The 13,120-nt window shown below is 45.6% G+C and overlaps 2 long non-coding RNA genes across 2 annotated transcripts; one reads left to right on the top strand and one right to left on the bottom strand.

Annotated features, from left to right (window-relative positions):
- Window positions 1-4,031: 4,031 nt before the first annotated feature.
- LOC144996311 (uncharacterized) lies at window positions 4,032-4,353 on the bottom strand. Its single transcript, XR_013659309.1, has 2 exons — window positions 4,279-4,353; window positions 4,032-4,164 (listed from the first exon to the last, which is right to left on the bottom strand). It is a non-coding gene; the product is annotated as an uncharacterized LOC144996311 (long non-coding RNA).
- An 18-nt stretch (window positions 4,354-4,371) lies between these two features.
- Window positions 4,372-4,697, top strand: LOC144996310 (uncharacterized). The gene is made up of 2 exons (XR_013659308.1): window positions 4,372-4,458; window positions 4,574-4,697. It is a non-coding gene; the product is annotated as an uncharacterized LOC144996310 (long non-coding RNA).
- The last annotated feature ends 8,423 nt before the right edge of the window (window positions 4,698-13,120 follow it).

A 13,120-nucleotide genomic window follows, 5' to 3' on the forward strand; every position in this document is an offset into this window, starting at 1 on the left:
AGATTTGAGCATCAGCACAGATGAAAGCTTCTGGTCAGAACTTTGTCTAAACACCTTTAAACTGACAAAAAGTCCAAATCTGCAGCTAATCCATCTCAAAACTCTTCACAGAATTTACTACACTGGACAGAGGTTGTTCAAGATGGGTCTCAGTAACTCAGACATTTGCGAGCACTGTGATAATAATCTACCCGACAGCTACATGCACGCACTGTGGTTCTGCACTCCTGTCAGGGCTCTCTGGCAGCAGGTATGTGCCGATTTATCAGTCTGGCTTAAGGTTTCAATCACTGCCTCACCGTCACTTTGTGTGCTTGGTGACATGAGTGCCATCGATATAGAAGAAGGATTAGCATCTATCATTTTCATAACTCTTTGTATTGCCAAAAAAACTATTTTAATAAATTGGAAAAACAAGAAAAATATAAACATAAGTCAACACAGAAATCTGCTGTTTGATCATATCAGCTTGGAAAAAATGTCAGCCCAAAGCTCAAGTAACTTTGAAAGAATTCAGTCTCTCTGGTCTCCTGTGGTTGACTCCATGACTTAGGGGGTGGAGGGCTTGGTCGTCGCTGCTCCTTGCCCTTCTGCCGTGGTTTGGGGTGGGGGTCGGGGCTTCCGGTGCCTGGCGGGGGCGGTGGGGGGCTCCGTTGGTCGGGGGGTCGGGTCCGGTGCCTGGGTGGGGCGGGCTGGGGCGCTGCGTGGTCCTCTGGGCTTGGGTGTGGGGGTGCGTGGTGGGGGGGTGGGGTGGTGGTCTGGCTTGGCTTGGGGGGGTGGTCCCTTTGCCTGTGCTGGGGGGGGTTGGCGGGGGGCCCTGCTCGGGTGGGGGGGGCCCAGCGGCGCCGGATGGGCTGCCCATCTGCACCTGGGGCTGGGATCGGCCCTTCCCTGGCTCTGGGACGGGACGGGACAACCCTCTCGGGGCCCCCGGTCGCTCTGGGTGTCGCCCGCTTCGGCTGCGGGGTCTGGGGTGGGGTGGGGTGGGGGGCTTGTCGGCCCTGTCCTGTGGGGGGGCGTTCTGGGGGGGAGGGGGGGCCCATTATTAGTACGGGTCGGGGGGGCTAGCGGGTCGGGGTCTCCGCTGAGGCAATCAGTGGTTGCCTCGGCCGGTTGGCCTCCTCGGTCCCGTCGAGGCCTGACCAGAGCTCTTCTAGGGCCGGCGTCTGGGGGTGGGGGCCTGGGCTTGCTCCGGGGGGGGGCGACGCTTTCTGGCTCCTCTCTCTCTGTGTGGGGTGGGTGGTGCCGGGCCTGGGGTGTCGGCGCCTCCGGGGGTGGGCCCCTGGGCTGGGTGGCCCTGGCCCCTTTGCTGGGGGTGGGCTGGGGGACGGCTGTTTGACCACCGGGGGACAGTCTACCAGCTGTCCCCAACTTACCCCCTTCCTTATATAACCTCATATTAGGGTGAGGGGGTGGGGGGTTTAGCCTGCGATGCGCCTTGGGGGGGGGCTACTTGGGAGTGGCCCCCCTCCTATGGTTGCCGTATGGAGTGGGCCCCCCCTCTTTCGGTTTTATTTGCACCTTAGACACGTAGGGTCCTTGGTAGGGGGGGTGCTTGGACATCACTGCCAGCAAGCAGCAGATGTCCTCCTGGCACCCTACCCGCCAATTTTAACCGCACCTTAGACATTTAGGGCCCCTTGGTGTGGAGGGTGAGGGGACATCACTGTGAGTAATCAGGAGATGTCCCCTTAGTGCCCTACTCGCCAATTTTAACTGCACCCCCCTTAGTACACACACCCCTCCCCCTTCAATATATACATTCAAACATAAACACACACACATGCACACAAACACCCTCTCAAACACCCATACACGCACACACATTTTACAAGGAAGGTGGGACCTGGGTCCATCTGTCCCCTACCCCGTCCCTGGTGGGGGGTGCGGGCCCCTTGGCGATGGCGGCCGTGTCCCTTGGGTGCCGGCTCCCTGGGCCCGGCGGTGCTCTCTCCGCACGGTGGGGGGGTTCATATTACACCTGAGCCGGGGGTGTTCGTGTCCCTGGGGGGTGGGTCCTGGTCCTTGCCCCTGGGCGCTGGGCCCCGCCAAACTTCCAACATGGCCGAGCCTGGTCGGGCCATATTTATAACATCCCTTATGGGCCGCCCTTTTTTCCCCGGGGTTCCCCCCTCCTGGGCGGGGGCGGCGGGCCCCTGCCTTGCTCCTACCTGGACCAACCGTGGGCCGGGTGGGTGGCTGCCTGGAGTGCGGAGCGGGTCTCCCTTGGGGGGTCCTGGCTCGTACCTGGGGTCGGGGCGGGGGGATGCCCGGAACTCCTGGGTGGTGGTGGGGTGCTCGTCTGGGGCTGTGGGCGTCCCTCTCCGGTGGGGCCCTGCGTTGGGCTCTTCCGGCGCGGCGGGGGGCTGCTTTCCTGGCTGGGCTGGGGCGGCGCTCTCTTTCCCTCTGCGCCTCCCTGCTCTCTGGCTCTGGGGGCCTCGCGGCGGTCCTGCTGGCCCTGGCCTGGGTGGCGGTCTTGGTCGCCCGGGGGGCGGTTGTTCCCTGCCTGTTCCCGTGTGGCGCTGGGGGAATTCCGGCTGCCGCTGCTGCTGCGGCGGGGGTATGGGTGTGGGGGTGGCTGGGCGCTCCTCCTCCTTCTTTTCACATTCCACCATCCATTTTAGAAGAACATAAACACTCACCTGAGCACAGGTGTTAGCTCACCTTTGCACTAATAGTTTGCATGATTGAATGAATGAAAGATTTCACACTAGTTGGTTTAAAGGCATAAGTATGCGTTCGTGAACACTATCTGTTTTGTGTGCATGTTGACATGTGGACATTTCTGCGGCTAGCAGGTGTGTTGATAATATTTGAGTGTGTGTGAACAGGCCCCGCCCTTTTTGTACTACATTTGAACCGTACCGTAACGATAAACAACCAGTAAACCTGCCTGCTCTATGCTGCTTCATGGTCTTACCCCCCTTCCCCTCCTATTATCACCCTCCTACCCCCCCCTCTCTCTAACGTCCCTCTCTCTTGTTCCCCTCTTTCCTTTTCCGTCCGGTCCAACACCAAAGATTTTCAAACATGATTGAAATTAATAAAGTTTGGCCTCAATTACAAAAGGGGTTTATTCAGACATACCTTTGGTTTGTCTGAAGATGAATAACCCCTCTTGTTAGAATAAAATATGTCCAACACAAGAGGCCCTCAGCTCTCATCTGTTTGCCTAGCTGTTGGACAGGACAAGTTAAAAAAAAAAAAAAAAAAAAAAAAAAAAAAAGAAGTAAAAATGAAAGAGAAATTCCCCCTTTAGTTTATGATAGGCTAATACATTAAACTAGTACTGAGCCCGTGTCCTGACATTAAGATATAAAAATATATCTTGTTCCCACAGATTAATATCTTGTTCCCACAGGTTATTATGTCGTTCGCACGAAATACTATTCCGTTCCCACAAGATACTATTCCGTTCCCTCAAAATACTATTCCGTTCCCTCGAAATGATTAACTCGTGCGAACGCAATAATTATGTCGTTCGAACGCAATAATTAATCCGTTCGAACGCAATAATTATTCACGTCATAAGTCATACACGCGGATATGCTCTCTGTACGCCGGCAAAAGCCGCTTTCAGCGGTAACTTCCGTGTCTCTGTGACCCATATTCGTTCAAAAAAGGAACATGAAAAACAAAAATGATCACTTTATTACCGTCTCAATGAATATAAGAAAAATATCAATAGATTTATGATAACTAGGCTGCTTTGTCATAAGATAGCTCCTGCTAGGCTACTACTAGCGCCGCCGCAGAGCTCTTTGATGTATGCCGGCATTTGGGCAACTGGCTGGTCTGTTGTCAGACAGCTGATATTGTAGTTTAGGGTCGAACAGGAATAATAATATTCAGGACTTGTCTTTTATTAACTTTAGCAGTCAGTCGTTTTACATTCGAAGGCTATAAGGATACATGCTAACTGACTAGCCGATCATTGATCCTGTTATTAATTTACGTCATAGATTTACAGCAGATACCTTCACATTTCTGTCTGTGTGTGTCTCATTACATTGCATTGAAGACACGGAGGATGTTTAGAGAACAGATTTATTTATTTCAAAAAGCACAAAGCATCCATCGTATTCACGTTCATTCACATGATGATCTGGTACGCCCTCAGTCATCTTGCTGCAAAAGCCGCTTCCTGCCGCTACTTCCGTGTCTCTGTGAGCATTTAATAGGGGTAAAAATAAAAGCAAGAATGGTCGATCTGTTATTGTCTCGATGACAATCTGAAAAATATCATATTAAGCTGGCTGCTTCGCCGAAAGCACTTACCTTTAGCTTGTAGCATAACAACAATGGCAGTACGTCACGTTTCCCAGAATGCTTTGCGGCCAACCATTGGTCTTGTTGTTAGACCTTGGTCACAGGGACACGGTGATTGGCCAATGATTGGCAGGAAAGCATTCTGGGAAACGTGACGTACTGCCATTGTTGTTATGCTACAAGCTAAAGGTAAGTGCTTTCGGCGAAGCAGCCAGCTTAATATGATATTTTTCAGATTGTCATCGAGAAAATAACAGATCGACCATTCTTGCTTTTATTTTTACCCCCTATTGAATGCTCACAGAGACCGGAAGTAGCGGCAGGAAGCGGCTTTTGCAGCAAGATGACTGAGGGCGTACCATGATGTGAACGTGAATACGATGGATGCTTCTGTGCTTTTTAAAATAAATAAATCTGTTCTCTAAACATCCTCCGTGTCTTCAATGCAATGTAATGAGACACACACAGACAGAAATGTGAAGGTATCTGCTGTAAATCTATGACGTAAATTAATAACAGGAAATGATCGGCTAGTCAGTTAGCATGTAGCCTAATAGCCTTCGAATGTAAAGATACTGACTGCTAAAGTTAATAAAAGACAAGTCCTGAATATTATTATTCCTATTCGACCCTAAACTACAATATCAGCTGTCTGACAACAGACCAGCCAGTTGCCCAAATGCCGGCATACATGATCAAACAGAGAGCTCTGCGGCGGAGCTAGCCTAGCAGGAGCTATCGTTTGACAAAGCAGCCTAGTTATCATAAATCTTTTGATATTTTTCTTATATTCATTGAGACGGTAATAAAGTGATCAATTTTGTTTTTCATGTTCCTTTTTTGAACGAATATGGGTCACAGAGACACGGAAGTTACAGCTGAAAGCGGCTTTTGCCGGCGTACAAAGAGCATATCCGCGTGAATGACTTATGACGTGAATAATTATTGCGTTCGAACGGATTAATTATTGCGTTCGAACGACATAATTATTGCGTTCGCACGAGTTAATCATTTCGAGGGAACGGAATAGTATTTTGAGGGAACGGAATAGTATCTTGTGGGAACGGAATAGTATCTTGTGGGAACGGAATAGTATTTCGTGCGAACGACATAATAACCTGTGGGAACAAGATATTAATCTGTGGGAACAAGATATATTTTTATATCTTAATGTCAGGACACGGGCTCCGTAAACTAGAACTCCTATAGAGTTTAAATATTTGTGGTATTTTTTTTACTTTGCTTTTTCTATTGTTCTTAAACCTGATCAAATGTTACTGAATATTCGTCTTGTCTTGAGTTAAATCCCTTCAGAAATCAAAAACGACTTCTTCAGTCTGACTTTAGTCCAGAAAACAATATTATGTCAAACTGGACTACATATGTACACAATACCTTCCCTGCATTTAATAAAAAGTCAAACTGTTCAATATTTATGAAATTGCTGCCTTCATTTCTTAAAGTGGTTTCTGAATATAGTTGAGTCCAGGTTTATGCGATTCATCCGTTGATGATCGGTCCAAACCTTCATCTATGTGGAGTTGTCAATAGTGGTTCAGTGCTGAGAAACATCAAAAGAAACAGTCAGAAGAAGGAAAGCTGCTGTTTTTGGAGGTCCAGCAGCAACACGTTCTGCTTTTGAAGGAGTTGAAGTTTTTGCTGCATCGCTGCACACTGCTGAAGACCCAAGGCTAACCGGACCACTAGCTGGATGCTGTGACCTCCATGACAACCATGGTTGTTGTTTGCTCCTCAAAGAGCAGTCGGTTTTTCTGGAGGGGCGTGTCTTTAATGACACAATCCAATGAAAATGGTGTTTTTAATACGTTCTTGTGCCCAAATCTCAGCCTTGTTATTCTGATTTCAACCCTGTTACTACATCATTTAAATAAACAATAATAATTCTCAATTCATTTCTCAAACATGCTGTTTTTGAAAAGTTGATAGAGACAGATTTGGAAAGTTGTTAAAATGATTTCAAATCAAGTCATAGGTGACATCAAATAGTTCTTCAGAGAGAATATTATAATGACCTTAATGGGAAAAGAATTCCATTTCAGAATCAATAATGGACTTTTTTTTTAGCTTGTTCAGTGTTGGTAACAGGGTTGTATCAAATGTTTTACACACCAAATAAATAATTATTATTTTGAAGCCAAAATGTCCTCCAATTCTGGAATGACCCACACGCTCTTTTGCTAGCTTACAGCCGCTCACAATCCCAAGCTAACAGTAGCGATGCATCAAACATGGTAGCAAAATTGGAGCTATCCAGCCGTACAGTTTGGAGCCAGATTCCAACTCAGACCAGGAGCTCGTGGCTCGTTGTTGTAGGTCCTACGTCACAACAAAAAGGTTTTCAAACAGCGTTTTTTCGTCTGCTCCTCATTCACGATTTGAAAAAACCTTGCTTGTGTTATTTAGCTTAAAAAAATTATTGATAAGAACTTCAGGACAACTGCATGAAGCTAAATGCTTCTCTCTTCTGGTTAAAGCACCGAATTGTTTTAGTTTCATCTTCTGATTAACAAGCAAAAGCTTCTGACAGAGTTTGGGGTTTTTCCATTGAAGTCTTAGTTTTTACTTGACTTTAGAATTGACAAACTGATAGAAACCTTTAAAAACAGAAACAGGTTCTTTGATTGGGGCTTCTAAAAATGAGGTTTAAGGTCTGGAAAAGACCAGTTTGTGTCGCAGAAGAACGTGGTCTACCTGCAGTTTTCAGGAAATCTGCATGGCTGCATTTCACCTGTCTTCTCTCCTGCAGCCGCATGGATGGATGGGCGGTTCCAAAATCTTTCCAGAAGTTTGGTTTTCATTTCACGAACCCAGCTTAGCGTTTTCATCTCCAAAATCACCAAAATGCTTCCAGAAGCTGCTGTTTCCCCACACGCGAGCTTTTCAATACGAGTCTCCACGTGTTTACCTGGACTATACCACTACAGTCGACCCCCCCGCGCCCTTCTAAATTTCAAGTAATGGTACAGGCCTCGGCTAATTGGCTAAATGCTTTGGTTCTCCTGAGTAGGAGTCGGCTCTTTCATCCCCAATGAAAGACACAATGACGTCAAATGACATCATCTGTGATGAAAGACACAATTATGTCATTTGACGTCACATTACGTCGTTTGACATCATTTGATGTAATTACATCATCAAATGACATCACTGGGCAGTGGCCAAAAAGTTCTTAAATATAAGTCAAGAGTCCTGTTTCAGAACACAACAGAGACTCAAAGATCTCAAGAGATTTCACACATAGTGGTTTTAAATCGGTTCTCACATTTACATTTTCACTTCATTTCATTTTTTCATTTTCGACTTACACCTCAGAAACATGAAAAAAAAGGGCAAATCGACTAAACCTGTGGCCTCTGAAACCAAACCTCCAGAGGTTCCACAAGTTCAGAAAATGTCTGATGAGGAAAAACCAAAAGGCCCGTCTGTCAAAAAGGATTTGTCTGCTCTGATCCGAGAACGGGACCTTTTACTGAATAAACTGTACGACAGGAATGAGCAGTTATCTGAACTGAAACAGAGAAGAATTGCCACTGAGGAGAGCTGTGTCCTGCACTGGGAGTTGCTGCAAGACATGGAAGTGGCCTTGGAAGAAAAACGCCGACTCAGACAAAGACGTGAAAAAGAACTCCAACATTGCAAACGGTTGATGAAGGCAAAAGCCCAAAAAGTCAAGCAGGATCTGGAGGAACAGGCCAGCTTCAAGCATCAACTGTGTACAAAATTGCAGTTGGAGATGACACTGGCGAACCAACTTGAGTCCCAGGTGGCAGAGCTTTCTGAGGAAATGACAACACTGCAAGCATCTGTCCAACCTGTGGAGTGTGCTGGCCAAACCGAGGGTTTGCTTGAAGAGAGTGTCCCACAACCGGAAAGATCTGAGAATGTGACAAAAGATGCATCATTGGATGTTACAGTTTCAGACCCACAAGCAGTTCCTGAACCTTCCAAGAAGCGAAAGAAGCGTAAAAATAAGAAGGGAAAGAAAATTCCTGCCCCGGAGGAACTGGAAACCTGCGAACCAGTCATCGCACCTCTGGCAGACCAAAAAACTCCAGAAAACATCAGTCTGAATCAAATAAACACAGAGGAAACCGACTCACCAGCAGCAGAGTGCTTTCCCCAAGAGACTGTCACAGAATCTAGGGAAAATGTTGCTGAGGAGCTTTCTGAGGAAATGACAACACTGCAAGCATCTGTCCAACCTGTGGAGTGTGCTGGCCAAACCGAGGGTTTGCTTGAAGAGAGTGTCCCACAACCGGAAAGATCTGAGAATGTGACAAAAGATGCATCATTGGATGTTACAGTTTCAGACCGACAAGCAGTTCCAGAACCTTCCAAGAAACGCAAGAAGCGTAAAAATAAGAAGGGAAAGAAAATTCCTGCCCCGGAGGAACTGGAAACCTGCGAACCAGTCAGCGCACCTCTGGCTGACCAAAAAACTCCAGACAACAGCAGTGTGGATCAAATAAACACAGAGGAAACCGACCGAAACTTGGACCAGGCTCCAGTCCAAGTCCAAGTTTCAGACCAAGTGTTTGCTTCTGAACAACCAGTGACTGCAGAACCTTCCAGAAAGCGCAGGAGACCTATGGAGATGGACACAACAGAATGTCCTCCCATCAAAAAACAGAGGATCTGTAAACCAGTCCTTGTAAGGACTCGTCTGGCCAAACGAAGGAGTGCAGTCAAGGCCAAACTTGAGGAGACAACAGACAAAACTGCCTTAGGACTGCCATGGACCTTTATCAGTGAGAAAGACCCAGAAACAGAGGAATCAGTTGTGTCTGGACCTCTGAGAGAAGAAGCAGATGCTTTCAGTCAACCAGAGCCACCCAAAAAAGAAAAAATCTCCCTGTGGAGGAGATTCAAGAAGGCTCTCACACCTGCAAGTTGGCGCAAGTACAAGAGCGACACTCCTGTGGTCATCCCAGATGAAAGGTTGACAGAAACTGCAGAGGCCGTTGAACATCTGCTTCAAAGTCCATCTGTGGATGATCAAGACAGTGACTCGCTCACCTCTCTGTCTACTGATTCTGGACTGACTGAAGAGGAAACGTCAGATGAAGAAGAAACTTCAGATGATGAGGACGAAACGTCAGATGAAGAAGAAAAAACTTCAGATGATGAGGAAGAAACTTCAGATGACCAGAAAGAAATGTCAGATGAAGAGGAAGATGAGTCTTCTCATGGTCAGAGGATTTCTGTGTGGAGAAGATTTAAAAAGGCTCTCACACCAGCAAGCAAACGCCAGAATAAAAATAGACTGGAAATCTAGATTTTAGCCAAAACAAACTTGGGTTTTCTCCTGGTGCTCAGGTTCACCCTTAAAAAAAATATTCATCATTTATCTTTTTTTTAATTGTTAAGAGATGAAGAACAAAACCTTTTTTTTTATTTGTGTTTGATCTTTTCAGATTTTCTCCTGGTGCTCAAATTTACCCTTAAAAAATGTTTCATTAATATAATTTTGTCTTATTGTTAATAGATGAAGAGAAAATACTTTTTTTTAATTTTTTTGTGTTAAATCTGTGTGGGTTTTCTCCTGGTGCTCAGGTTCGCCCTTAAAAAAAATCTTCATCATTATCATTTTTTTTATTGTTAATAGATGAACTAAGCCTTTTTTATGTTAAATCTGTTTGGGTTTTCTCCTGGTGCTCAGGTTCGCCCTTAAAAAAAAATCTTCATCATTATCATTTTTTTATTGTTAATAGATGAAGAACTAAGCCTTTTTTATGTTAAATCTGTTTGGGTTTTCTCCTGGTGCTCAGGTTCGCCCTTAAAAAAATATTGTATTCATTTATTAATGTTGTTGCGTTTTGTTAAAAGATAAAAAAAATAAAACATAAAAGTTTTGATTAATGTTTGTGGGGTTTTCCGATGTTGCTCAGGTTCACCCTAAAATGTAATTATTAGCAATGTTGTTGTGTTTTGTTAAAAGAGAAAAAAGTTTAAAAAAAAGTTTTGTTTTTTATGTGTTATTTAGGTTTACTATGAGTAAAAAAAAAACGTTTAAAAAAAAGAAAAAAACAGTGTGTGTGGTTGTGATGGGCTGGATGAATGAATGGATAAATAAAGGAATGAATGAGTGAATGATGGCTTGAATGTGTAATGCAACCACAAGGGGGAACAATCCAGTGCCCACTTGTGCCGGTCCCAAGTCCGGATAAATGCAGAGGGTTGTGTGAGAGAATACAAATCAAACTGAACATGTGAATCACAGAAATGAGTTAATGTGTGTGTGTGTGTGTGTGTGTGTGTGTGTGTGTGCATACATGTACAGTACAGACACCTTCCTATTCATTTGGATGAGAATGTGTTTCCAAACTTTTGGTCTGTACTATATATGTATGTACACACACATTAACTCATCGTGTGTGTACATACATATACATGTATGTACAGGTATATACACACACACAAGCGGCAAGGCACAGGGAGTGGATGAAGTCCACCTGGAGTACCCCCTGGTATTTCTCTAGTTTCTCATGTTCCTTCTTCCTGATGTTCCCATCACTTGATTCTACCACATCCTCCACAACAGCTTTCCTCTGTTCTTTTTCCACTGCAATGTCAGTTTGGTTCACCATTACCATCCTGTCAGTATGTGGAAGTCCCACAGGATCTTTGCTCTCCATTCTGTACCACTTTTGAAGCTGTTTGAGACTCTGACTTGGGGTTTCCAGTTTAGATTCTCCAAACATGTTTCTGTATATTATTCCAGCCACTTGATTGTGTATGTTTTCCCTGCAAGCATCTTACACCCTGCAGTTATGTGCTGGATTGTTCCAGGTGCCTCTTTGCATAGCCTACACCTTGGGTCTTGTCTGGTGTGGTAGATCTGAGCCTCTATGGCTCTGGTGCTCAGGGCTTGTTCCTGAGCTGCCAGGATGAGCGCTTCAGTGCTGTCCTGTAGGCCAGCCCTTTCTAGCCATTGGTAGGACTTCTTAATATCAGCCACTTCAGTAATGGTCCGGTGGTACATCCCATGCAGGGGTTTGTCCCCCCATGACGATCTGTCCTCCAGCACAGCATCCTCTGCACTCCATCGTCTGAGACATTATTGAGCACACTGTCAGTTGGGGCTATGTCCTTGATGTTTTCATGCATCTTGAATGTTTCATCCAGGATAGTGGCTTCCATGCTAACTAGTCCTTGCCCTCCTTCCTTATGGCTAGCATACAGTCTCTTGAGATGGAACCCTCCATGTTGGAGAGGAGCTTTCGCGTCTTAACATCTGTGGGCTGTATCTCTTCCTTTGGCCATCTTATTATTCCTTCAGGGTATCTGATAACTGGCAGTGTGTAACAGTTTACTGCCAGGGTCTTGTTCTTACCATTGATTTGGCTTCTCAGGATTTGCCTTAAGGCCTGTACACATCGGGCAAATATTCGCCAGCGTTTTTCGCCAGCGTTTTTCGTCAGCGTTTTTCGCCACGTTTTTTGTGTTCACACGATTTTCGCTGACGATGAGCCGAGCGAACATGCAATTTCATTCCCTGACGTTAGATGGCGCTTAATGTAAAACAGAAACCCCCCCTGTACACAAGGTGGCGCTGCGCAACTTTACGCTTCTTAAAGTCGCTTTTCACTCAGAAAAAGAGAGCAAGTATTTACGCGCTTGTCAGAATCAAACAAAGAAAAGATCAATATTTCCAGCACCAGTAGCTCTAGCTCCAGTTCCAGCGATGAAGAAATTATTGTTCTGTTGAATGATGAAAGACGCCGGAAAAGATGTCGATTTTGGGTATATCCCATAGTTACGAGAAGAGAAGAACATGGGGAGATTTATCAGCTGGTACAAGAGCTGAAAATGTATCATGAGCGTTTTCGGGGATATTTTAGAATGTCCGTCAGTGAGTGCATCTTCGTCTTATTTCTTCGCGGCAGTGTAGACGCTACTTGGCGTATATCTTCTTCGCCGTGACGTATGTGTGCTCAGCAAGTTGTGTTTTACTGTAACTTCAGAAGCTCCAGACACGTGTCCAAAAGCGCCATTCTCATTGGTCGTATAGTTTTTGACGCGGCGCGTCAAACCAAAAAAACGAACCCGAGGCGTTTTTTAAAAAAATGACGCTTTTACGCGTGGCGTTTTTCGCGTCGGTGTGCACACTCACATTGGTGCCCTTTGTTTAGTCACGAGGCGTTAAACGTCTGTGAATATCGCGCGCAAAATTGGTCCTGGTGTGTACGGGCCTTTACTCGTTGGAGGTATTTGGCTGTTACGACTTGCCTTGTTGCCGGCTCCAGGTTGCCATTTTCCTGAGGAGTTCCAAGGTACTTATAACTGTCCTCAATGTCAGCTATTGTTCTTTCTATGTTGACTTTGTCCATAGCAAGTCCTATTGACAATTTGGCTGAGGGTGTAAAGTCATATCCAGAACAGTAGTGGGGACAGAGCGTCGCCTCGGTACGTGCCATATTTGATTAACACTTCTGCAAGAGTCTTACCACTGGCTTCAAGGATCAAAAAAGAAACAAAAAAGTGTGTCAATGGCTGCAATATGCCTGCTTTGTGCTGCACATCTTTTCAAAACCAGGTTGCAAGTTTGTTACTGCAACTCTCAGGTCATGCTCAATATTGAGCCTAGCTCTGTTCTTTGTTTTCAAAGTGGCAACAGTAGAAAATCTCAGAAAGATAGGACGTAATATGGAAACAGTATGTCCACAGCCTTCTACCCTATTAAAAGATGCTCCCTCACCACACCCAGCAGAATTCAGGGAGTGTTTGTGCTGTAAACTTCATCCTCAGGGTGGAGTCTGACGTGATTTCAATGAATTGATCCTCCTCAGTAGAGCTCAAATCAGCAGCTGCTGTGTTAAATGGATCTCTC

Source organism: Oryzias latipes, chromosome 12, assembly GCF_053564925.1.
Source record: "Oryzias latipes strain Hd-rR chromosome 12, Olatipes_Hd-rR_3.1".
NCBI lineage: Eukaryota > Metazoa > Chordata > Actinopteri > Beloniformes > Adrianichthyidae > Oryzias > Oryzias latipes.